At 35.1% G+C, this 25,380-nt stretch overlaps 1 protein-coding gene and 1 long non-coding RNA gene across 4 annotated transcripts in view; one reads left to right on the forward strand and one right to left on the reverse strand.

Moving 5' to 3' along the window:
- Positions 1-25,380, forward strand: part of Evi5 (ecotropic viral integration site 5) — a 142,761-nt gene that overhangs the window by 12,222 nt on the left and 105,159 nt on the right. The gene's annotated exons all lie outside the window — the stretch shown is intronic.
- On the reverse strand, positions 22,494-23,687 carry LOC140743257 (uncharacterized). Its single transcript, XR_012102425.1, has 2 exons — positions 23,294-23,687; positions 22,494-23,115 (listed from the first exon to the last, which is right to left on the reverse strand). It is a non-coding gene; the product is annotated as an uncharacterized LOC140743257 (long non-coding RNA).

A 25,380-nucleotide genomic window follows, 5' to 3' on the forward strand; every position in this document is an offset into this window, starting at 1 on the left:
AACCTCTTCATTTAAAAGGTCTGTGTGGCGTTTTTTCCTAGAATTTATTTAGTATAGTTTAATTTTCCGCGAAAAAAATGCCGTTATCTATTTTTTAATCCATTCGGGAATAATATTGAACCGTTTATCTACTTTAAATACTGGTTACGTGCTTATCCGCAGTTACAGTTACTGATCCACAGATAAAAATTAATGCAACGTTATTACTTACGAAGAAGTTTAATTACGCTGATGTTTAGTCGTAACTAATAAGGCTTGGCATGGGCATTTGGTTTTCTGGGGCGTTCATACGATATATGTATTAATGTATCCAATCATATTGAATTAAGATTTAAGATCGTAGAATTCCTCATGGTTCGACTGCGGACCAACGCCAATTCTTAATGTTGCCTTATAACAGCAGAGTTACGCCTCGCTATATTTTGATTTAAATGGCATCCCCTTATAACACACATTCAAGGCATCTTCATATATTTCAGAGATAACAAGTAATTTTTAAGTAGCCATAAATTTACATATAGCATGTAGATTTTAGGGCTCGGTAATACTTATTTTAGGACTGATGAAACGAAAATCCACCCCCAAAAGGGGTAATATTGGTATGAAAGTTTATTAAAGTACTAAGTTGTATAGAGTTTGTTTCAGAATCCGCCAATTGAAACTTATATTTGGCATTCTCGTTAAAATAATGGTACACCTATTTTGTCGTTTTTGAATAATAAACCCTTGAGGGGGTAAAATAGGGGTCGAAAGTTACATAGTAACTAAAAAACCTGTCATTATCCTATTTTTAATAAGTAATCACTGTTTTTTATTTACATTTCTTGAAGGCACAAAATTTCATTTATATGTATGTTATTTTGTATCTTTAAACACTGGCGAAGCTGCGGTTTCTTCTAGTAACACATACGTACATTATAATAGCACGTTCATAGTTACGAATGTTGTAATAAATATGATGTGAAATAAAATTTAAAGATAGGAGGTCTAGCTTCTACAACAGTTACTTCAACATTTTACTGCAGGAATATGCCGCACTAGCCCAGAATATTATGTAAGAAAATTGCATTTCTCGTATAAGAGTGCGTCTTATAGCTCGGTGGGTGATTTTATTAAGTTTCATCCAGAAATATTCAGGTATAACTTTATGATAGTAACGGTATTTGTGTCTTTTTTACTTTTAATCCATATTCTTTTTGATTTTTAAAGTGATTGTTGAATCTGTACTGTTTTAAATTTAACACAAAGCCAAATGCTTACTGTAATTCATCGTCATCAAATGTTTCCTATCTCATACCTGGACGCTATCAAAGTAATAAGTCTTTAAGCCTTAGACCTACTTGTATTTATATCCTTTTTATTACGTTTTTAAAGTGGTACAAATCTTTGTGGTTCGTCTTATAGGCACCACCCCCACACATATTCTGCCTAATAATCGCAGCGTTAAGCGCATCTGTATTTTGGTTTAAAGAGCGTGGTAAGTGAAACAGACCTCTACGAGGCATTCCGACTTAGTTATCAAGAGTTGCAAACTTGCTATGCATCGGTGACCGAAATCAGGTGGGAATATAATTTCACCTGGGGTTGATAATTAATAGTGTCCATGGGAGACTACTTATCGTCAGGTGGACTATATGCTCGATTGCTACTACTGTTATAATAAAGTACTGAAATCTCAAAACCTGAAAACATGTTGGTTAAAATCATACATACACTATTTTTTTTAAATCTAATATCGACATTGCTTAATTACGTCACGAACGCACATTTGAAAACTTCATGGAGAACATTGAGGCATTTTATTTCCTAGCGATTTTTCCATATTTAACAGATTCAAACGTCATCCCTTCTGTTTAAGAGGGCCAAATCGATTTTGCTAGACTATGTCGAATCTAATTTTATATACTCTGCAAAACAGACAACGATATATTGTCCGTGCCGCCGGTGGACTTAATATTTTATCATGTGTGTGAAGTTAGCAAACTATTTATGAACGGTCATGTCAAAGAACTATTTAGAGATGTTATTTATAAAATATGAATATAATTTCCGTATTCATCGCGCTTTAATTACATTTAACTTGCCGTTAATTTACGAATGCGCTGAGATCTGATTCCAAAGACCCCTAAATCTATACCTCGCAAACCCCTACGCTTACGTGTTTAGATTAGATTTACCTACTCTCAGGATTTCTTAATTTTTGATTTTGTTTTGGTAAATACTATCATACTACTTTTTTTGTGATAGGTGCCCCACTGATGATAAGTAGTCGCTGCCTCCCATGGGCTCTATATCTCTATATACTCGAATAATAATATTTATTAACATCATTATAATTTTCTATTAGTACCTGTATTAAAAGTATATCAAATAAAAATATTGACAGTTAATGGGAAGCAAATGTAACTACCTGTTTTTATGTGAGAAATCCCAAAAGACATTGGTCGTATCTAGCAAAAACAATTCAAGTGAAACGTTAAAAAATATATATTAAAATACATTTAGGAAGAAAGGAGAAAATAAAGATAAAAATGTTTTCAAGTTGACGCGATCGCTTAGACGTGTACAGTGTACACATTACATGTCAAGATTGGCGGAACATCTTTAGTTCTACTGGTTTTAACCGAGAGCATAGAGATATTTGTTGCCTGGATCGATACCAGACATCAGGTAATCTCATTCAATTCATACAGCCTCGTGGCTTTTACCGCACTTTATCCCGCGCGAAGTCGATTTTGTATGTGGCTCCACCAAACAACTTGCACAGATACTGCGAGTCCTATTAAGAGCATTGCTCTGCGCTTAATTCGCATTAGTACGGCGGAGGTATTTGCAAAATGTTTTATCGATATTAAAGCCTAGAGGAATATTAAGGATTTCTACACTCATAGCCTTAGACTATGATTATATGTGTTTTATAAGCACACAGTGATGCGTAGCTGTAGCTGTAGATTTGTAAGGTGTTACTGGTGTGTCACTCAATATAAATACGCAACGGCCACGCACGTCGTCCTGATTGTGTCGATAATACACACATTACTTAGAAGACACAAAACTCCACACATTTTTGCGTTTTTATTTTAAGAACTCTTTCAATTTATAGTCGCTGCTTACACGGATGCCTGATTTTTATGAGTATGTTAATTTTGTAAACAAACTATTTTACTTGAGCTTTTTGTCATACCTCGTCATTTGGTTTCAGACCCATTTATGTAGGCTGCTTTAGGTGTATAATACAATTTTTCGACATAAATATTCTTTGAGTATTCTTTCTTAACGCTTTTTATCTTAGATTTTTTTTATTTTACCAGAGTCACTCGTTTCGTTGTATCATCGTAACGAGGGAACAACTGTTCGCAAATACTTTTGCATTAAATAATTTAAGGATTAGTGACACGAGACGTTTGAACTTAATATTTATCGCTAGCAACACGTGATCAACTACAATTCTATTTTAATTTAGTGACAGATTTCCAATGGCAGCCGGCATTTACCATTTATTTTCCGGCAACAAATTTTTTGGGGCAGCAAAGAGGATATGCAGGTCTCCTCCCGGCTAAAACCCCGCGGTGTTCCCCTAGAAATCTTTTGTCAATACCACGGTTTTGCTAATAAAATTGTCTGCAGTCACAGACAGCCTACCACTACTAAGAAAAAATATTTTTTAAATAAATATTTGTCAGATAAATTATTTCTAATCGCTTCACAGAAAGTTCCTTCGACGCTGTATTTGAACCGTCAAAGATCGAGATGTGTATCGTAGAAATAACGTAGGGCACGTACCATCAGGTGGACTGCATTCTGCTCTTATATTAAAAAAAAACATATATTCTTCGGTTTTGTAAAGCGCCCAGCACCAAGCAGTGGGACATATAAATGGGTACGGCTATGCTCACTTATTATGGTGTCCACGGGAATGTTTTGCAATAATTGTAGGTACTCGTTTATCACCATCGACGCATGATGCCGCTCAAGGCCAGGGCCTCTTAATCCGCGTATCGTGCATTTGTTTGTTGGCCGGCCGCCTACACGGAATCAATTACGTGGCTTCAGGTATTACGAGTATAATATAAAATAATGCAACACTACTCAGGCGACTTCTTGTTGCGAAATTTCTACCCCTTTGTTATGACATTACTTAGCAGCGCAGTTGATTGTAGACAGGCAATGGTCACATGATGTTCGGTTTGAAATAACGTGAATCTGAGTTTATATTGACTTGAAGTCAGAACGATCACCGCTCGTTATCTAGTAATTGTATTGTTTGATAATTAATAACGGATAAAAGTGGATTGGACCAATGCCACAACTATTTCTCTATAATAGGACAGATCTCATTCAAATTTTTACTTTGTACGTAGAAATTATATCAGAAGATACTGAGACGAAGCTGTAAAAGGAACCATGAATTATGTCATGTTCATTTTACTGAACAGCCAAGATCCAATCATTTGAAGTATAAAATTCGTTTCATCCGATGCAAGATACGATGAAAAAATCTGTTTTATAAAAGGAATTGAATTGGTTCGGAGTGATCAAAGAAAATAGAAATCTTTCGCTGCGTTACTATCCCTGCAGCATATTCTCATTAAGCTGATGTACCTTGGGGAGCGTATGAATATAAGTATAATCCGTTATTTCTTTTAAGTAGCATACTATTGGACATCAATAACCGACTCCAGATAGAATCGGACTCCTAGCTGAGGTACGCCAGAGATATGTTGCTACGCTTGATAAAAACCAGGAAGGCCAAATTACTATTAAATTGTTTGCACCAAAAAACGGTCTGCGCGGCTCAGTTACGTATGGGGCGACCTTGGTCCTCAGAAGTGACAACGCGTCTGTGATAGTCTCCAAGTAGAACTCTTTGGACATAGTTACAGATGTCTATGTGGGGCCGGGACCACTTACCATCAAGTGGACCGCATGCTCGCTTGCTACTTTATTTCAATATAAAACTATGACAATGATATCCGATACTATACTTTTATAGAACGTACTTACTATAGAACCTTAACAGTCGCTTTACTATAGAGTAGTAATAAGAGTTTAGGAATTATATCTCTTTTTGTTTTTTTTTTCAACCTTAAAATTATTTATTATACCTTCCTCATACTTCTTGTAATTAATTGCCTTGGGACAGGCTGTAAGTTCAATGTAATTCCGGTCTAAGGATCGATCGCGTCAGGTGCATCATCCCGATGTCCTGATTCAAGTTACTAAGATTTTCTGTGCATAAGTGCATAAATGTAAGCTAGAATATGTTAGCTACACGTAGAATATGTTGTATAATATTGCACGACTCATGATGCGAAGCATCAGAGAGTGCTTTACGATCGAAAAATTTTTTTCGCTTCATTTTGGCGGCTATTTTTATTATTATAGCCTTGATAGTTCACGGAATCAAGATATTTTGCATACTATTGTCGAGATAATTTAATGGAGATTAATTCCATACTTTTTAAAAATTGATTTACTGCAATAGAATTGGAAAAAAACACCAAAATAGGTCAAAAAAATTTCCTGTCCGTCATGTGTGAAACCTGAAAACACTGTAACTTGTGAAAAAATCCATCATTTGAGTTTAATTTTTTTTTTAAAAATTCTAATCGACGATTGTAGGTCACTGAATGCGAATGATTAATTAATTCAGTGTCGTTTAATTGCAATTAATAAAAAACGAAAACTACAAGACTGTATATCTATAGATATTATGTACATTTTTTCCACCAGGGGCGCTTGTGCAGTACCTTCTTCCTACTACAGCTGTTTTTTCGGCAATTAATTTTGAACGACTTAAGTTTTTTTTTTATATTTCATAATTAAATGAGCATTATGAGTCGTGCACTTTTGGATTTTCCAAACTTTTAACGTATATATTTTCAATCAACGTAAGCCTCAGGTTAAGAGTAATAATAATAATCATACTTTAATTTTTAAGCCTCTATTTTTAGATTGAAACAAGACATCGAGCGAAACGTGCTTCGATCCATCTGATGGTAAGTGGCTACTGCCGCCCATGTACGTAAGTCCATGTAAGTAAGCGACTCCAAAAATATTAGAGTCCTACCTGAGCTCGTGCACGGATGCATTACGACCCCACAGGACTGAGTTGGAATGCTTTGGATAAGAACGTCTCTTTCAGATAAGTAGGTGTACAGCAGTGCTTAATATTGCCGTTATGAGACAGAAACAGGTGTAGTGTCGGTTCTACCACCTTATTATAGAAAATCAGTCTTAAAATTATAAAGCAGGACATATTCTAGACTTCTCTTATTTTCCGTAAAATATTCGTTCCCATAAGTATGTCTTACATGGATAACAACTAAATTATGCGCTTAACTGAACCTTTATCTAATAAAGTCGGGAAACGCCAGTTCACCGGCAAATATTCGTAGTAACGACGAAATAACTACGTTAGCTAATCAAGTAACATTTATTAAACCTCGTTAGAGATACCTTCAAATCTGATAGGTACATCAGTTGACCACTATACAGTATCTTCAATAAACTATGGAACAGCGTCATAAAATATGCTCCAGCTTTCCCATTTGCTACGAAAACGTGCTCGGGGTGGCGATTATATAGCGCAAACGCAAAATTACCCTTTACGTACATTGTATATAATTTATATATGAAAGTATAATGAACAATCGATCTGTTAATCGCTAGTTCACACTCACGTTTGCCTACATTTAATAGCGCGACTGTCCTAAACTGATATTTATACTCTTTTTTTGATATTTTCTAGGCAGTCATTCCATCGACAATAATTATATTTTATAATTTGCAGTTATATCTGAAGTGAATACAGGCATTGAAACTAAAATTTATAGACAGAAAATACAAGTTGAATTTGCTGTCTACAATTTTGCTTTCATTAAAAAATATTGTAATTATCACCTTTCTTTACTTAAACCAACTTCAAAAAGAAAGAGGTTTTTAATTCGTCAGAATCGTTTGATAATCGATCTTATCACTTAATCTTTATGGGTAACAGTTATTAAATTATATATTTCAACTACCCTGTAAGGTAGCTTAGTCATTCTATATCTAAGTTTTAAAATAATCTTCGAAAATGATGCTTATAAAATCTCACACTGCGATGGTTGGATAAAGTAACAAAGAAAATGACACCACTATTAGACATGCATTGATCTCGCTTCACATTTGGGAATTTGCCTGTTTTATACCATACGCAGATTTTTGTTGGTTAATTGGTTTAACAGCGTCCATTATTATATTCGTTTTACTGCTCAAAGCGAAACAAAACGTGATATAAATATGCAAGCCTTGACCACTGATCAGCCTCAAAGAACCCTTTCGATTCATCCAAAGTTAAGTATATCATATTATCAATTAATTATATTATTATACGAATACTAACAATTATACTGAAGGCTATCTGGTGTTACGTGTGAAATCAACAGCGTAAATTGCAATGTTTTACAATTCATATCCGTAGATTTTCAACACGCGAGCGAACAATAAATACGAATTAGTGGATTGGTAACGTAAATCACTTGAATCGTGACAAGTGGGTGCATGATTGACTAGAAAAATAACACAGACGTTTCCGGTTTACCTATGTATGAAAACACAATTATGTATGTATTCATAGTTTGTGTATAGAACATTTGTGTGTCCAGTACCTGTTGCTACGAGTATTTAGATATCGCCTTGTGATTTGTCGAAATATAAAATATAATATAAGAAATGGAGCTTACCTCTAACTCCACAGTAATACGAGTATGTGCGGAATTTCTTATCCTGATTCCTCACATAGAAGAACATTCCTTCTGAAGAAGTGAAAATTACTTGAAGTTGAATACGAAGTGTACTATATAAATTGATAGTATTTTCCGGAATTATTATGTAGTCTGGATTGACTTGAAAAATGTGTGAATTTTCCCCAATGCGATTCATGTCGAGTGATGATTCACTTTCTGAAGTTTATACGCATAGCGCATACTACACACGCCCGTTGCTAATAAGCAATCTATGAAATGATCTGTGTAACAAAGATGGACATTTGGCAATGATGGAAAAAATGGATTGATTGATTTTATTCATAACGAGGGAGAAGTCTCCCAGATACAAGCTAGCAGTAATTAGAGTCCGAACGTTGCTTTTCTATTAGTTACGATTACGAAATAGATTTGTGCATTTATTCGACAATCAACAATAAACAACAATAGAGGATCTATTGCATATCGATGATGATGTCCATCTGCAAGCAGGAGCCTGATACAGTGATAAAAGACTACACCCCGCATATATTTTGCAGTCGATCACACTTTTTATGCTCCATGTACCTAACATTTGAATGCAAAAACTGTTTTTTTTTATATCGGGACTGAACGCAGCAAATTGTTAAAACGTAATAAAGAATCGGTACGAACGCCTATTCGCCAATTGCCGATACAAAAAATAACGTGTTTAATCTATGCTAGGGCCAAATATGAGGTTATATATGAGGAGCCACAGCTCAATCTGATAATCATTATAGTAATTAATATCGGTCTATTTAATCCAATCTAATTAAAATTAATAATCATTCACTCTAATATGTAGCTTATAATATTTATTATGGCTATAGTATGGATACGACGTTTTAAAATTTCACAACTTACTTGAGATTGCCAATTATATTATTATGAGATTGCCAATTTAAAGTTGCCCAAGTTTTGAAGCTACGTGACTACGTGAACTACGTCTTTGAACTTCGCCTCGACAACACTGAAGAGGCAGTTTTAAACTCTGTAAAGATAAAGTTTGATGAAATAATCCTCATAGAATGCGACTATAGAATTATAGCGTATTGTCAAAATCATGATATACGAAACTTATTGCAGAAATTTCGATATACGAATTCGAAAAATATAGCACATCAGGGTTGGGATTTAAGAAACGCACCGACCACGTGGCGTGGTCGCAACGAACTTGTTTCACACTAGCTGACCCGGCAAACTTTGCACCGCCTCAAAATCTATTCATCAGATATATTTCATATAAAATATAGCCTATGTTACTCGTAGATAATGTAGCTTTCGAATGGTAAAAGAATTTTTAAAATCGGTCCAGTAGTTTTTGAGCCTATTCATTACAACCAACCAAACAAACAAAGTTTTCCTCTTTATAATATTAGTGTAGATACGCAACAAGCTTTCTTTCAACCCTTTACAGGACACGTTTAAAAGCTTTTAAACTCTTAAAATATTCGTTTACTGGGTTTGGGCGCTATTATTTAAGTCTCAAAGAATTATTTGGCCGAGAGAAGATAGTTGGCAGCTCAAAGTAGTCGCCAGACTATTAAAAATGTTTCATATCAAATTAATATTCATTAAAATTAAATATAGTAGTGTAATAACAGTAATATCAGCCAACCCTACTTGAAGAGGGCGCAAGTTGTCAAGTGGCAACTAACGATAGACCCTTAAACAGAAATCTATCTCTCCGGCGTAATTGTATTGCTGTGATTGTAATCAAAGGTCATAGAACTCTCGGTGATTCTATTGTCAAACTATCAAAATACCTATATACGTACGTACCGCGTAGGTGCAAAATGTGGAATGGACTTCCTCCTAAGGTATTCCCTCAGGACTATGACATGGGGCTCTTCAAGAGGGGTGTAAAAGAGCTCTCCTTCAAAGCCGGCGATGCATTGGTTACTTCTTTGGTGTTGCAAATGTCCATACGCGACGGTGACTGCTTTCCATCTGGTGGTCCGTCTGCCTAATCGTTAGGTTAAATATAAAAAAAATATATTATTGCGGATCTAATATAAATGGTACACTACATGTGGATATTTATAAATTTCTATGTGCTGCAGTAGCTACTTATGTAATATTCTCTCCTAATTTTTGGAGGCTTCTTTGATCTGGTTTCCGGAACTACTTTTGATTTGTAAGACTTCAATTTGATAGATATTTATTAAATTGACACATCAACTAAATTAAACCATATACTCCCAATTCGGTAACATAAAAATAAAATTTAAATGGTTGGAGAAAAGTAAAAAATGACTAATATTGTGTCGTAAAAAAATACTGTATTTTACACCAATCAGTAAGCACCCTTTATAGATTATTATTACATTAGAAAAATAAAGCTGTCAAAATATCGGTACAAAAAATCAAATGACATAAATGCTTATTATAGTATGCTAGATACGTATAAAGAGCAATAAGCCGGGACTTGCAATCGAAATATTACGAAGTTGCGATGCAGATTCTCCAATTGCAAGTGCCGTCTCGAATCGCGTTGCTCGGCGGAGCTGAGATAATTACGCTAATACTAGGGTTTCTGATTTCCCGGCATTATTTTCTTCTCGGCACACGGGAATACGCGACCACATTTTCCCGGGAATTCCCGGGAACTCGGGAAATTGTCGAAACGTTATGAATTCTATGTCTCCAACCATTTTAAGTCTTATTTCTGGGTATGACCCACTTCCTGCAACTGTGGGAGGCCTAGACCGTATTATCCTACGCTACTCCGCTATACGAATTTGTGGAAAGAAGTACGGGTTAGCGGCCGATCTATGTTGAATGTTTAATCTATTATCCATAAGATCTCTAAGAAGGTTTAACGACTGCTAAACAAGTGGTTCAATAGCTAGATCGTTGAATTAACGTGTGCTACAAGCGCGCGCAGAAGTGCACATGAAATTTTGCCACTAGCGGTCATCTATATAGTAGTAGGCTAGGGAGTATAATTGTGCTATTATATAAACTTGACGGTGCTCGGCTTTTCAGTGATCCCAGATCAACTATATGTACATAGAGATTTTGAAATGCGTATGAAGAGGGGCCCTTGTGTTAGTCAGAGTAACAAAACCAAAGCTAGAATCTAATCCATCGGCAGCAGTCACTCTCACAAAACTTTATTATATACAAAGATAAAAGTAAGAAATATAAATTGACGGCCTTATCAATAAAGTAGCAATAGTTAACACTAATGGCAAATACATTCTAATACTTAATATGGAATAAGCTAGCTTAGTAACGCCTCGAAAAGTTTTGTTTCCCTTACCACACCTTCAAACCGGAATACAACAGCGTTACTGCCGAAATACTGCCGATATTAGGTAGAAATAGGTGTGGCGGTGGTGCCCCTGGAGTCAAACCACAAAGGGTTCTACCACAGTCAAAACCTACGTGACGTCCACAATATCTCACAACGGACGGGACTTAAAATCAACAGGGACAAGGCAAAAATCATGTCTATGACTCCATGTCACACCCGTATACATTGTTGTTGTGCGAATGAGGTCACTTGAAAAATCCAATTCAGCTAGTTTACGTCCGGAAAAGTACGGAGTGATTTCTTATCCCAAATTCCTCAATGCCTGAATTCGAAAGTATTTGAGCTAATGATGACTTATGGACTACGGAGGGAGCTATGCTCGGAATTATAGGCGTAGCTTAGCCAGCAGAAGTGTCGAATAAGTGGGGAAAATGGTTTTTGAATGATGACATTTACGTAAAAGGAGTACAGTTTCTCACCAACCACGTGCACAAATAACCTGAAGAAAATAGTAGAAAACCATTTAGGATTAAAATATTTAAAGACATTTAGGAGTGTCGCTAAGTAGCTATGCTATTAATATAATAGTGATTAGAAACTCTGCCTGTCAAATCTATGGGTCAGAGTTTAAAATATATGGCACCGCACTTCACCGCAGGCAGGCGTACAGGGGAGCCTTAACAAAATAATGTTTCAGTCTTAACAATGAGAAATTAAATATCACAGCCTTTTCTAACCAGAGTTGTACTAGATCTATGTTGTCTTCTGAAGACAATAAAAATTGATTATAATAATAAAAGAGTAACTAAGTATAAATCGGATGGGATTCGGTATGAAAAACCATGGTTGCAGCGTTATTTTTAACCAAAGAGTAAAAACGGGTACCTTATTACTAAACCTCCGCTGTTTCTCCATCAGTTTTGAACCGTAATATGTAGATAGACATTAGAAAATTTTGCAGAGTACGTATAATAGTGGCCGCTATAACTAAAAATAAAAAAGGTGAAAATAAATGGAGGTCGCCATACAAGAAACCGCTATTTTTCGACGTGTTTCTATTTATCTATAAAACCGTAATAGGTAGACCGTTCTAATTTTCACAATGCTTTTACTTCAATAGCTGCAATAACAACTAATACTCAAAATAAAAAAAGATTGGTGGTACGGAACCCTCTTGGTACGAGTTCGACTTGCACTTGCCCAATTTTATTTATATTTTTTTAAAGATATCATTTAGTGCCTTATTTAAAAATGTATTTCTTATATTGTCCTGATTCTTAATTTTTTAAACATATTTCATATCCCTCAGCTTGTAACCACTACCATAATATAACAATATGTGTAGTTTAAATTTCGGTATTAATTTGGGCTCAAATGACATATTCTTACGTGATAAGGTCTACTCGAACATTGTAAATATGTTCTGATTGATTGCATGTCAAGAGCATCATAAATGTTAAAATCCAGGAGTAATTTACGATTTTTTAAAGATTTTTTGGGACCTTTGAAATTTCCCGGGATCCCGGCCCCTTTTTCCCGTCCCGACTCATCGTGAATTTCCCGGGAATTCCCGACCAGAAACCCTAACTGATACGAAATGTTAATTTTGCATTTCATGATATTTTAATAATATAGGAGTAGTATTCAACCTAGTGGTGGACTAGTAAATGGGTAATGCTGCCCATGGGCAAATGATTAACACCAGTTAAGAATAGATTCCTAATTGAGATCTGCCACGGAAGCCCCTTAACCCCTGAAGGCTAAGTTGAAATGCCTCTGAAAAGTATACGCAGCAGAGCTTTATTCAGCATCTGCTGTTATTATGCAGAACTAAATGTGACGGACACATCCCCGTGATCGAACCACAGGGTTTCGACTACGGTCTTTGAAATGATGTAAATATTTTATGCCGCTATATATATATTGATGATGCACGCTACCTTACAGGGTAGTTGAAATATATAATTTAATAACTGTTCTCCATAAATATGGAGTGATAAGATCGATTACTTATCAAACGATTGTGACGAAAATTAACCAATTTTCCTGGCAGTTGGTTTAAAATTTTATGTATTTCAAATATAACGACAAACAGCTAGTATGGACTTAGGCATTTGAGTATTTTGAACTCTTGAAAGCTGTCGAGTTTGAATTTGTCATTTCAAAATATACGTTATCACTGTCATTTTTATACATGCATTAATTCATTGACTCATTCTTTTTACTTTTAAAACATTCATTCTTCTTTTTACTTTGAGTGTTGCTATATTTTATTCGATAAACCCGGAATAAGAAATGAATAGTTAATCCGAGGTTACTCCAAGTTTATTAATGACATACTTATGACGAAGTTGATACTTTCTTACTCTAGGTTTACTAGTCCAAGTGTAACTATGGATTAACGCGTACAATGACGCTGATAAAATCATTTTCAATTGTAATGAGTGGCAGCTATTCAGCTCAATAATAACCGAAACCTTAACCCGTTAAGTCTATATATTTGAAATTACAGTTAATAATGACATAAAAAAATAAAGTAAAAAATAATAAATTAAACTATAAATTAAAAAAAGAATTTGTTTACAAAATTTAAATATATTCAAAAATGAAAAACAAAAACTACCATAAAAAATTGTCGCCATCACTGTATTTGGGCAAGGCTCCCAACACGCTGGTAGCATTTCCTCTTTGAATTGCTATACCAATTGTTTGAGTGAAATGTATCACCGTTGACCCAGCTCTTGGGTCAACGGTTAATGGTGTAGCTTGTTTTACGAATATTTTTAAGATACATTTTTAAAGATCCTTTATATGCATAAATATATTGTAACAATTGTTTAACAAGGAGAATACCCTGAAAGAGAACTAAAGCGACAGACTACTCCGGAGTGTAATGTTTTTCAATCGTATGATTGTACGAAGAAAAAAAAGCAGTGATAGCCTAGTGGTTAAGAAACTCAGCCTCTCGATCGAGGGGTCCGAGGTTCAAATCCCAGGCACGCCTCTAATTTTTCAAAGTTATGTGCGTATTACAAATAAATTATCACTCGCTTAACGGTGAAGGAAAACATCGTGAGGAAACCTGCATACCTGAGAGATATATAAAAAAAAATCTCGAAGGTATGTGAAGTCTACCAATACGCACTTGGCCAGCGCGGTGGACTATGGCCTAATCCTTCTCATTATGAGAGGAGACCTGTGCCCAGCACTGGGACAGTAACTGATTGTTGATAATGATGATGATAATAATTGTACTAATCTATTTGTGATTGTTTGTAATATAGCGAGTTAGTAAAATGCTTGTTATTAAAATATTAAGTTATTAAATTCTGAGAAACCTCCAACAAACTATGTATGCAAACGTTTTGATACTATTTGAATATTTACACATTTCTATAATTCACTCTTGAATATTTGTTTTCATAAAGTTTCTACTTGTTCCTTATCCGGTGGTACTATCTATAAGAAAACATATTGCAACTGATTGTAAGCGAGCTCGTAGGCCTGTGCAAAATAAAGTTTCATATAAACATCTTAAACCAGTGTTATTTCTAAGCATCTTATCGCTCGTTAAAAACACGTGGTGGTGGGGTAATGGCTGTCGTTCGCCGCCGCGCTGTTAATTGCGGACGTGATCTGGATTCTGTGCGAATTGTACTGTGAAATCTTGTCGCGAAACCTGTATACATGGAATCGTACATTAGCTTATGTCTACTATCATACGTTTAGCAGAAAGCAAAGATGCTTTCTGCTTTATTCGTTTTGAGATCAATCATTTGACCCGTCTATTTCTTAGCCAAAAATAGTACGTTGCAAATCTCATTTGTGAATCTTTAAATGACGTATTCTGAACATCTATTTTTATTACTGCTTGTTGAATGTTGTTATTGTGAATTTAGAGCCGATTAGTAAGTTATTTTACCGATTACGTCCACACCATAGATTTTTCGGCGATTCCGGATATATGTAAAATCATTACTTCAGTTAAGCTAACTTACGCTATCTCTTATGCCCTTATGCTTTGAGTTTGATTAAAATTTCTAGAAGATTTATGATCGAATCTCGATCTTTGATAAGCAATAAATGGTTAGATTGATTATTAACAGCGTTAGTATTTTCCGAAATATGCTTAGCTATCGTAACATTCGATCACGATTCACGTATGACAAAACATAGTTAGACGAAAACGCAGGGACGAAGCGCGGTCGCCCAGGGCACTCGTTTATTAAATGCCTGTGCTACAAATTCAGAGCATCTAAATAGGTATATAAGAGCTTCACATTTAAAATTAAATTTACGGTCTACGAATACACTGGTAAATACTGGTTGAATGTATTGACAGCACCCACATGGAATTTCCGACCGTGTTCTAACATACAGGAACGCAGTTAGGATAGCTATGTATGCACAAGAACTGCAAATATAGGGTTTATTTAACTGCTGCCTAATGTACCAATCATTTATTTAACTTGCGCAATTACAAATGTATGATTTGGATAGATATCAAAAAGAAGTTTTTTGACGTGACAACGTCTTAAATTAGGTTGCGGCTGGGAGTCACTTATGAAAAAGTGTAACGCCCGGTAACGTTACGATGAGTCACCGAACGAGAGAGAGGGCCGCCGAATGCCTTGCGTCTCTCTCCCACTCAACTATGATCGGTCTGCCGCGCGCGCAGCACTAGAGACTAAACAAAATATATTTCTATAGTTAAAATTTGTGCAATTCTTATTTTCATTCAATTCCTTGTTCCTATTGTGCAATTTAATTATATTCATATCAATAAATATTCTACCGAGAAAAAGACGTTGTCACGTAAAATCTTTGCCCGTAAAACCGACTTTACAGGCAACCATTTTTTTTGTCAAAATATATTATTATTTTAAATGATATTTCTGTAGATGAGTTACCACTGTTAATCGCGTCTTATGATAGCAAAGTAAAGGTGATAAAAAAGCGAAGCCGAAGTGAGACATTCCACCCTAGCAGACATGCTACTTTGAACATCGGCAATCTGCTTTTCGACAATTGCATCGGTGCCTTATCACGTTTTACTTGCTGTTTGTTTTATTTGAACGCTGTATCTAGTATCAGAAAATCAAGTAAATCGTCGATCTTGGGTGTTAAAGTAGTAGCGTGTTTGCTGGAGATAGGCCTCACGAGTAAGATCTATCTAAAAAGCTAATACTCAATATCTCTTCATATACATATTAATGAAAGATTTTAATTTGCAATAATACTCGTATGTACTTTTTATGGCAAACATAATCAATAGTGTATCTGAAATAAATACGTAAAACTAAATTTTACCTAATCAGTAGATGATTATCTGTACGTGATCCGCAGTTCGTTCAAATATTTCTCGTAGGAGGTCACATGATTATTTACTTCTCCATAACTATAAAATGTCATAAGAACCACAATCCCCGGTCTATTTACACGAGCCAAACAAAAACGTGTGAATAGTTTTGCGACATTCATTGTCTTTCACGATTCTATGGTTTTTATTACCATCATTAGCAGAAGTAAATTGCCGTCAAGTTTGTCTTTTTTAGTTCGCCGCCGTCGGATCAATGTCTGAAAACTAAGTACATGTACGTAGTACGTTTATTATAATATCGGATATAAGTTTCAAATTTGGTGTCTTTTGTTAAATTTGAAAGTCCACCTTGTTGATTACAAATCTAAACAAGGCTTTGGAAATCCGCCTCTCAATTGGAGGGTCTGAGGTTCAAACCCCAGGCCTCTAATTTTTCAACGATATGAGCGTATCAGAAATTCTCACTTGTTTTAACGAGGAATAAAAACATCGAGAGCAAACTTACACACGTTAGTTCTTTAAAAAAAGTGTTCTCAAAGATGTGTGTATGGATGAATTATGACCTTTTTCCACGTTGAGAGGAGACTCGGGCCCGATTGTGGGCAGTAACGGTTTGAAGGCGACGAAAAATTTTAATGTGCACTTAAGATAATTACTGGCAAATACGAATGTACTCGTACGTAGTATGAATTTAACCCGAGATGTGCTGCGTGCGTGCAAGTGATCCGCTCTGATTCGCACGGAGAGATGTTCTCTCGTTACTTGGTTCTTGAGCTGTTATGGTTAATTTTATTTAATCAATTACAAAGCGAGTGTTTTCACATTACATAGTTTATTTTACTACTTTAATAGCGTAGTAGTAATAGACGATTATATTTTAGTGGTATGAATTTTCAATACACACGAGTAATCCAAGACCTCAATAAATAACAACCAATAATGTACCTCCAATTTTTCAAATGCAACAACTTGCTTCTATTGTTACAATATGCACCAAAAGGATCACAAGATATATTATTGCTGTTCCACACGCTTGACATGTTAAAAGTCTACCAATCCACGGTTGACGAGTGTAGTTGAATTTGGCCTAAATTCTTTCCAAATAGGAGACATGTGTCCAGAAGTGAGATGGAAGGAAATGAAACTTATTGGTACGAGTATTAAAATACCAATAACTTATCTATATATATTCACGCTGTTTACAAATGTTTATTTTATCGACAATCCTAATTACTGAAGTTATTTTAAAACTCAAATTCTCTACTAATTGGCAAAGGATTTAGATTTGGTCGATTAGGTCTGTAATTTGAGATGTTTTTACAAAATCATTGTATATATTTCGCTTTTCCCTTTTTCCTAATCTCAATCCTTTCCAGTTTTTCCTTCACAATGATTTTGTAAAAACATCTCAAATTACAGACCTAATCGAAGATTTATTTTACCCTACTCATGCTGCAAAAACCTCAGTTAATAGAATAACGTGCTGGTCCTATATAGAATCGATAAAAACTATTAAGTATATGTTAACATTTTGTAGGTATACGCAGATTTCGTTCACGAGGCTCCGTCAAAGCTATTGCCCTATTCAGATTTTTTATTTCAAAGGGTACATGGACTGATCGTCAATCTTTCAGTTAAAAGCAATATCGGGCTATCAGATTTTATTTTCCGCTATTGCTGACCTATATGCCTAGTTTAGACCATCAGAATACCGTCACGTAACCGGCAATAATAAATTAAAAATAAACTGTGACTAGTTTTAAGAGGTGAACCTTGCCTTGTGAAGCTTATTGGATTGATAGATTGATGATGAAGATACCAATTTTTCAGTATTTCTAACGATATTGGCCCAGTCCTCCGAAATACCGAAATGCATTGATTTTTCAACGATTTCAGCGGATGCAAATTATCCCGATTTCTTTACACATTTTTGATACAGCGTGGCGAATTTTAATAAATTGTGTTGATAATTTAAGACTATTTTGGGATGAAGGCAGTTCGCCAAAATTTAATATTGTACAAAATTGAGTATTATTGTTATGTCATATACCGAATATACCGATTTTAGTGGGCAACTCTACTGTACCCTTACCAGGAGTTTTTACGTTTCGACAAATATGACTGTTTTGGTATTTGTTTACGTATTTACCCATACAAATTCCAATCAGCGCCCCTAGCGGATTGTGTCAGAACTAGGAAATCGTATTGGCCCATACGTAAACAACTGGCAGTGGATGTGGCAAGCAATTTCCGTAATCTTAGTGCATTACCGGCTCTAAAGGGCCTCCTAATTGTATTAACGCTACAACAGGCTAGCCGCAATAGACCTAGCCTGTAAATCAGGCTTTCTGACATAGCGTCAGTACCTGACTAGGTACTGTATTGGAATTAATTTAAACTCACTTGTAATACTCCTTATTCATAATCTATCTATCCTATTTTGCCTACCAAAGTTTGAAATTTAATATCCTCTGCCTATCTAAAATGTTGAATTATTAACTGTACTACGACTGCGACTTAATTGCACATATGTTAATAGAATCTGGCATTCCATCGTAGAATCCACTTTTCATTCGAATAGTCTGTCAATACTTACAGGCGTTGGTAACAAATTAAAGAGATTGTTCTACTTCTGAATGAGAGTTCGCTGTCACGTCACTCCAATTTCCTGTTCCATCTGTTAATGATATATGAAAGTTCTCTGTTTTTGGGACACACAGGTATCGGTATAACGTTGAAGATATACGAGATAATAGCAGTATCGTTCCAATATATCGGGCGATATAATACATACATCAGTAAATATCGGTTATATCTGAAGCTGATATTAAATACTTTGTTTTGTGTGAAATAAATAAGTATCAAACGAACATTAATTCCACTTGATGGTAAATGGCCACTGCCGCACATATATTTTATGTGAGATCAAGTTAAGATTTGAGATTAACCCTGAGGTCGGCTACAGATACGTTGGTACCCCTGAGGACTAACGCCCTTTATTAATACTTAATCTGCCCAATGTTTTGCCTACCAAATTCTGAAATTTGAAAATTACTGCCTGCTAGAATGCCTAAAATTTGTCTTTGGTAGACAAAAAATGGATACGTTGATTATTACAAACGGGCGTAAATTGAAACGTGTGTTTGTGAATAAGTGTATCTATCTTATATGGTTTATTTTCCGAGTATGACTGTATGAATGACTTATTGAGTAATGTCGTATCCTCAACCGCACGGTTATTCGTTTACTTTGTTATCAACTATTACGCTTTTTGCTCGCGCAAACAATTTCATCTCGCGTAATGGGCTAATGAGTCACCGCGGCGCCGACCTTATGTCGCTCTGCATACAGGTGAAGTTGGTCGGTGGACCGACGCGTTTAATGCCACTATTACACGTTGGACTAATTTGCCAAAAAAAATACATTCCACTAGGTGCATACCATAATTTGAAATATAATTACCCGACTGTTAATAAGCAAATATAAGAGACAAATATAAAGGCAGGTTAATGAATGTTTATTGATTGTCTGATATTTTTTTGGTTAACGTTACGCTGCCGTATATAGAGATTACAATCAATTCGTATTCACATAAGAGAAATAGCATGCCAGTCTTTTAGTTTTTGTAATATTTGAGAAGCACTCATAATATTCTTGACAGCTTAGGATTTTGGGGAATTCGTTAAAAGTTACTCAGCTAAGTGTTTTTCAGGGAACCAAGTACTAAGCCTCCGCTCCGTTTGTCACAGGTTTCTATCTCTTGAACGGAATACAAAATGTCTAATAAGACATTTTTTTAATATGGCATACGAACTGTTATTTAATAAGTAAAACGCTTATTTCTTTAATAATGTATATTTAATAATAATTACCTATACATTAATAAACAAGAACAACTGACTACCGTCTATTTTGTTCTATATCTTGTCTAACACCAACAATTATAAAATTCAAGTATTGCCATATAAATTTCATATTATTAGTAAAATTCAGTAGAACAGCATATTATAGGTATAAACATATTGAATAATAATTATTTCTACCTACATAAATATTGTCATGCTATTATAAAATACAATAGTTCAGTATGGTACCGAACAATATTAGTACTATGACGATATCGTATTCTTACACTATTGAAACTGATCATACAAGCTGCCCAACTTGTGGGGTTGGTCCAAGAGAACGGAAAACTCGTTTGTAGCGTGACTCACGGCACCCACGTGGCCGGGCGAGGACAGCGGCGATACAAAAACCAACGCACGCACAAAGCCAGAGTTCCGTCGGGCCTCTGTACGGTTGACGAGGCCGTACACCCGCGCCGTTTACGTCCAAAGGTGATAATACAAAAATCCTAATCATAACTAATGTTACATATGTTAGTTTGTTTAGAAGGTACACTTTCACGCCTTAGCTACATAACCGATGGTCGTGAAATTTGTAGGCACGTCAAAGGTTCAGAACAGGATATAGGTAGACTTCTAAATGCGAATGACGGCGCGGATAATAGCTAGTTGTGGGACCATCCGAAATTAATTGCATATTTTATGTGTGTCACACGATATGGTTGACAGTTTGTTGCATAATTTTCGTAAGGCACTTACGGCATATTCACGATGACCCTTAATTCATATTCTTGATTTTAGATTTTTGCCCAAGATTTGAATGCAACTTGTCAGACCGAGTTCGGTCCAATTTAAACCTTTGTTCTTTACTTCTTTATTATTTTTTGTTTACGTTGGCATTAAAAAGTAATAGAGAATTTAAGGAAATTTATCAAAAAAGCTTGTGAAACAAGCTTTTTTAAAGCTTTTGCAACCTCATCTCTAGTCTCTACAATATGATTAAACCCGCAGCACGTGACAAATACAATTTCCCAACGTTCTGAACATTGTACTGTATCAGCACGGTTGAACGAATGCTATGTTTTTGTCGCTGTGAACAGATGGTTATCGGGTTCGAAACGCCTATGTTGCTGGCAGCTAACTTATTATAGGCCAAAATTAACACCGCTGTAGAATTAGCTATACTTTTTTTTATAATTAAGAAGACTATACAAGAACTGTTACACTTAGTTTAGACACACTAATAGCCCCTTCTCGCCACCCCCACCCCCCTGTGGGACCCTGAGTGTGTGTCGCGAGTATACAAACGCCCGGAAATCTTATGTCAGTCACCTCTGGTTCATACCTATGGTGACCTTTACGTTTCGTTGGCCGCCATGAATTGATAAACTATTTTTAGATCCAAAATTCGTACCTCAATATATAAATAGCCAAAGATATAAAATATTTAGGAAGGTTTATGTGATGGACGATGATAAGCACACAAAAAGCGCTGGTACCAGTATTGAACTGTTATAGCAAAATCCGGCGTGCTCTCGGAGTTCATTCACCTTAACGTGTTGGCATGTGAACATATAGTTTTCTATGCGACGTCGCAAATTTAAAACTTATGACAATAAATATGTAAGTACAATTGGCTACTTGACACTTTTTGGGAAACTGTTTTAATGAATTCATATACGTATTATATTTGCCTTTCATTGATCATTTTTTCGAAAAAAGGGCTATTTATTAATAAAAACATATTTTTATTACGGTAAACGGAACGTTACGCCAAAACAGGCGGTCAAGTGTCATTTCGTAGCGTGACGTCAACACATTGAAAATATAGAAATAAACTTCGACGCTACACATACTTCAGGGGAAATCTTGGGAATTATTTAACTTTTATTAGTACAATTGCAAGAATGTCAAATTACAAGGCGTGTGCAGTGACGATGTGTTCAAGTACGATCGCTAAATATCCTAACAAATTTGCTTATACAAGTTCCTAAACCCAAATCTCATAAACGTTAAAGAACTTGCAGATTCTTATATGTTTAAATCCTCTGTTTGCAAGCAATGACATTTTATACTATCTATGTAAGAGAAGTATTATTGAAAAAAAGGAATAAATTTAGTAACTCTCGAGTGATTCGTCAATTCCAAATCATTGGAACGGGACGTAATCAAAACAAAACAGCAAGTGGAAGTATTCATATATTTAATATATTATATAGATATCTATGATAAGAATAGAATTATAAGACGTCTATGAGAATTCTATTTTAAGGGCCCATTCTGTAATTAATAGGACACAATTAAAATATTTCATGACTGTGTTATTATTGATGGTGCATGTGCACTGATTAAGTTACATGACTGTATAATTAAAAATACATGATTTGCTAATATTAGTATTTTATTAACCGATTTCTTTGTTTATTTGGTTTATATGGTTCTATTAGTGAGTACACACAGTAGAACTTTTGTATATATTTATCATATGTTACAGTTATAATAATTACTACAGATCACCTAAGCTAAATTTTTGTGCTGCTTGCGTGTCTGCTTTTCTTCATTACTAAAATTATTTTCCGTAACAAATGGATATATATTTTTATCACTGTCATTTTCAGAATTAAATTGCAATGCAATAATAGGAACTGTATGGTCACTTTTCTTCCTTCATCTTGTTGGGTAGGTTACGCAAGTAAAGAAGTACTATTTCCCGTGTACTTTACTTTATGTATTTCAGACTGGTGCCCACTTTCGAAACTTTTGGCTCCTCACTTCTTCTAGGCAGGACAGTCATCACATTTTCATTTTCATTGATGTACCTTGTGTTCAGGACAACTTTTACTTTTCATAAAACACAAACTTGCCTTCCTCTTAAACTGCACATACTCTATAACGTCGTCACTATACGATTGTCGGGAAGATCTGTAAATATAAATATAACCAATTAATAACCTTAAAACAGTTCACATAAGAATATAAGTATATTTAAAAAAATCTTAATAATCACTTGAAGACAACCTTTCTTCTGTCTGAAGTCAGTTAAGAAATGTTTTAATTGTCCGATATGATTAAATGAAAATATAAAGAATGTTTTACTTACGTTGTTTATTTGATATTTCCATAGGTTATCTCACGGAAGTTTTTGTATCCATTTTGATTTATTGCACTGCATATGTGGAGATTCTTTAAGCAGGTTCACGCTATCAGCTTTAATATAGTACGGCTTCATTTCGGTTCACAACATAAATTCAACCAACTCTAACAGCAAACGATTTAATTATTATTTGTCTTGTTTGGTTTCGATGTAGTGACGTCACATGACATTTGAGGCAGCACTGTCGCCGTTTTGGGATTTAAAATCCACAGATAAAAAATCGAAAATTTCTTTTTAAAAATTAAAATACTTAGAACGTATTAAAAAATAAACGAAATACTGCATAATTTATGTTTACTTATAAGCTATCATATCCAACATATTTCATATTTTATTGTTATAACTGTCCAGTACCCAATTTTTAAACAATTTACGAAATCCTTATAATCTGATTTCGGTGTCTAAGCAAAGGAAATACTTTTAGTCTAAAGGTAGTCCTTGTCTGCTTTATTATACCCTACAAGTTACTTTCTTTCTCTGATTTACTATATTATGTACCTATAAGTATATTCACAAACTTATTATCAGTCGGTGTGTGTGCGTGTGATAATATCAGTTCAATTCTAAACGCGTGGAATATTTGTTGAAATTTATTTTTTAATCATACATCCCTTACATAGTCTCATTATCGCAATTGTGCTCTAAAGATTAAGGAACTTTGTTTCCGTCGGGAAGCAGCGACTGCACATTATGTGACGTAGGTGTACATTTTATTACTCGATACCTTCACCTTGACCTTAAAATTCTTATCAGAAAAAAATTCTAATTGTAGGGTGTTGAGTAATTCTTACTCACGTAGATATTTTACCAGATATGTTTACGAAATTTCACCAGGTTGACTTCTAAAAGGGAACTTGCTAAAATTAACATGTCTAATTCGGTCACGTCAATAAGTAATCTAAAGTTACGCAATCCTACTTTCAAAAGAAGTGCTTCTTTAATCTGCCACCTGGCGGAGAGGCCCAAAAAAAGGGTCTTCCTGTAAAAGCAGACGAGGAAGCTCATTGTTTACCTGACTGATTAAATTATCAGTGAATGTTCGTAACATATCGCCCTAGGTCACATTGCTCCCTCCCTCCCAGCATTCCCACCTCACCCCCGTTCCGCAACACTTCTGATTTTTGTGTGCCATTGACACACAAAGTCACGTACATGTACGCGCAAATCCGGTACAATTGTTGTGTACGTACATATATACACATTTGCAATTGAATATGATTAAGCAAGTGATTGCATACTATATACCTACCTACGTACCTACTTCCACAAGAACAATCGAATTCTGATCCAATTATTCACAAATTGAGATAGCGATTACTGTTGCTAATCGAGTGTATATCATAATTAAATTGATGAGTGAACGGCGCTAAACGAGTTACATTTAATTACATGTAATGTCCTCTATTATATTAAATTACTTTGTTTAAAGGTTGCTTATTGATTTCGAAGTCCTAAAACATAATTAAAAAACATTACCGTCGTTGTTGGGTACTAAAAATATTTTTATTTATATATTAAAACCATACTGAACATAGATATAATTAATTTATAGGTACATCATAGAAATCACTCAACTATTATAATTCCCACCACACTTACAGGAAGAGAACACTATGCATCTTAAACCTTAATCACTCTAAATACTGAAATTACGCTCTCTGGGTCGAATAACCTAACTGGTCGCGTTAGGACGCTTGTAGCAAACAATTTACCCAAAGTGGCATGTGTTGTTGGCGAATGCAGTTTCAAAGCTGTACGGCTCGGATTTCGGCCCTAACAGACTAACTACGGTAAGCATCGCGTTTTCACGATTTATTCGCTGCTGCCTCACGTTTTGGCAACTAGTTGCGTTCCGTCACGGTATCGAAAACTATTGAGTACGAAACATACGCCTCCCTATAAATTCTATTCGCAGTTTGAAGGAAAGAAAGAAATACTTTTTTGCTTTGAATTCAAGACATAAGACATACATTTTTTACGCTCAACGCTGACGATTCTGTCGCAGACAAATTAGCGTTGAGCGGTGCTGCTAA

Source organism: Epargyreus clarus, unplaced genomic scaffold (assembly GCF_041222505.1).
Source record: "Epargyreus clarus isolate Ecla_fem2 unplaced genomic scaffold, WU_Ecla_fem_2.2 ptg000007l, whole genome shotgun sequence".
NCBI classification, from domain to species: Eukaryota; Metazoa; Arthropoda; class Insecta; order Lepidoptera; family Hesperiidae; genus Epargyreus; species Epargyreus clarus.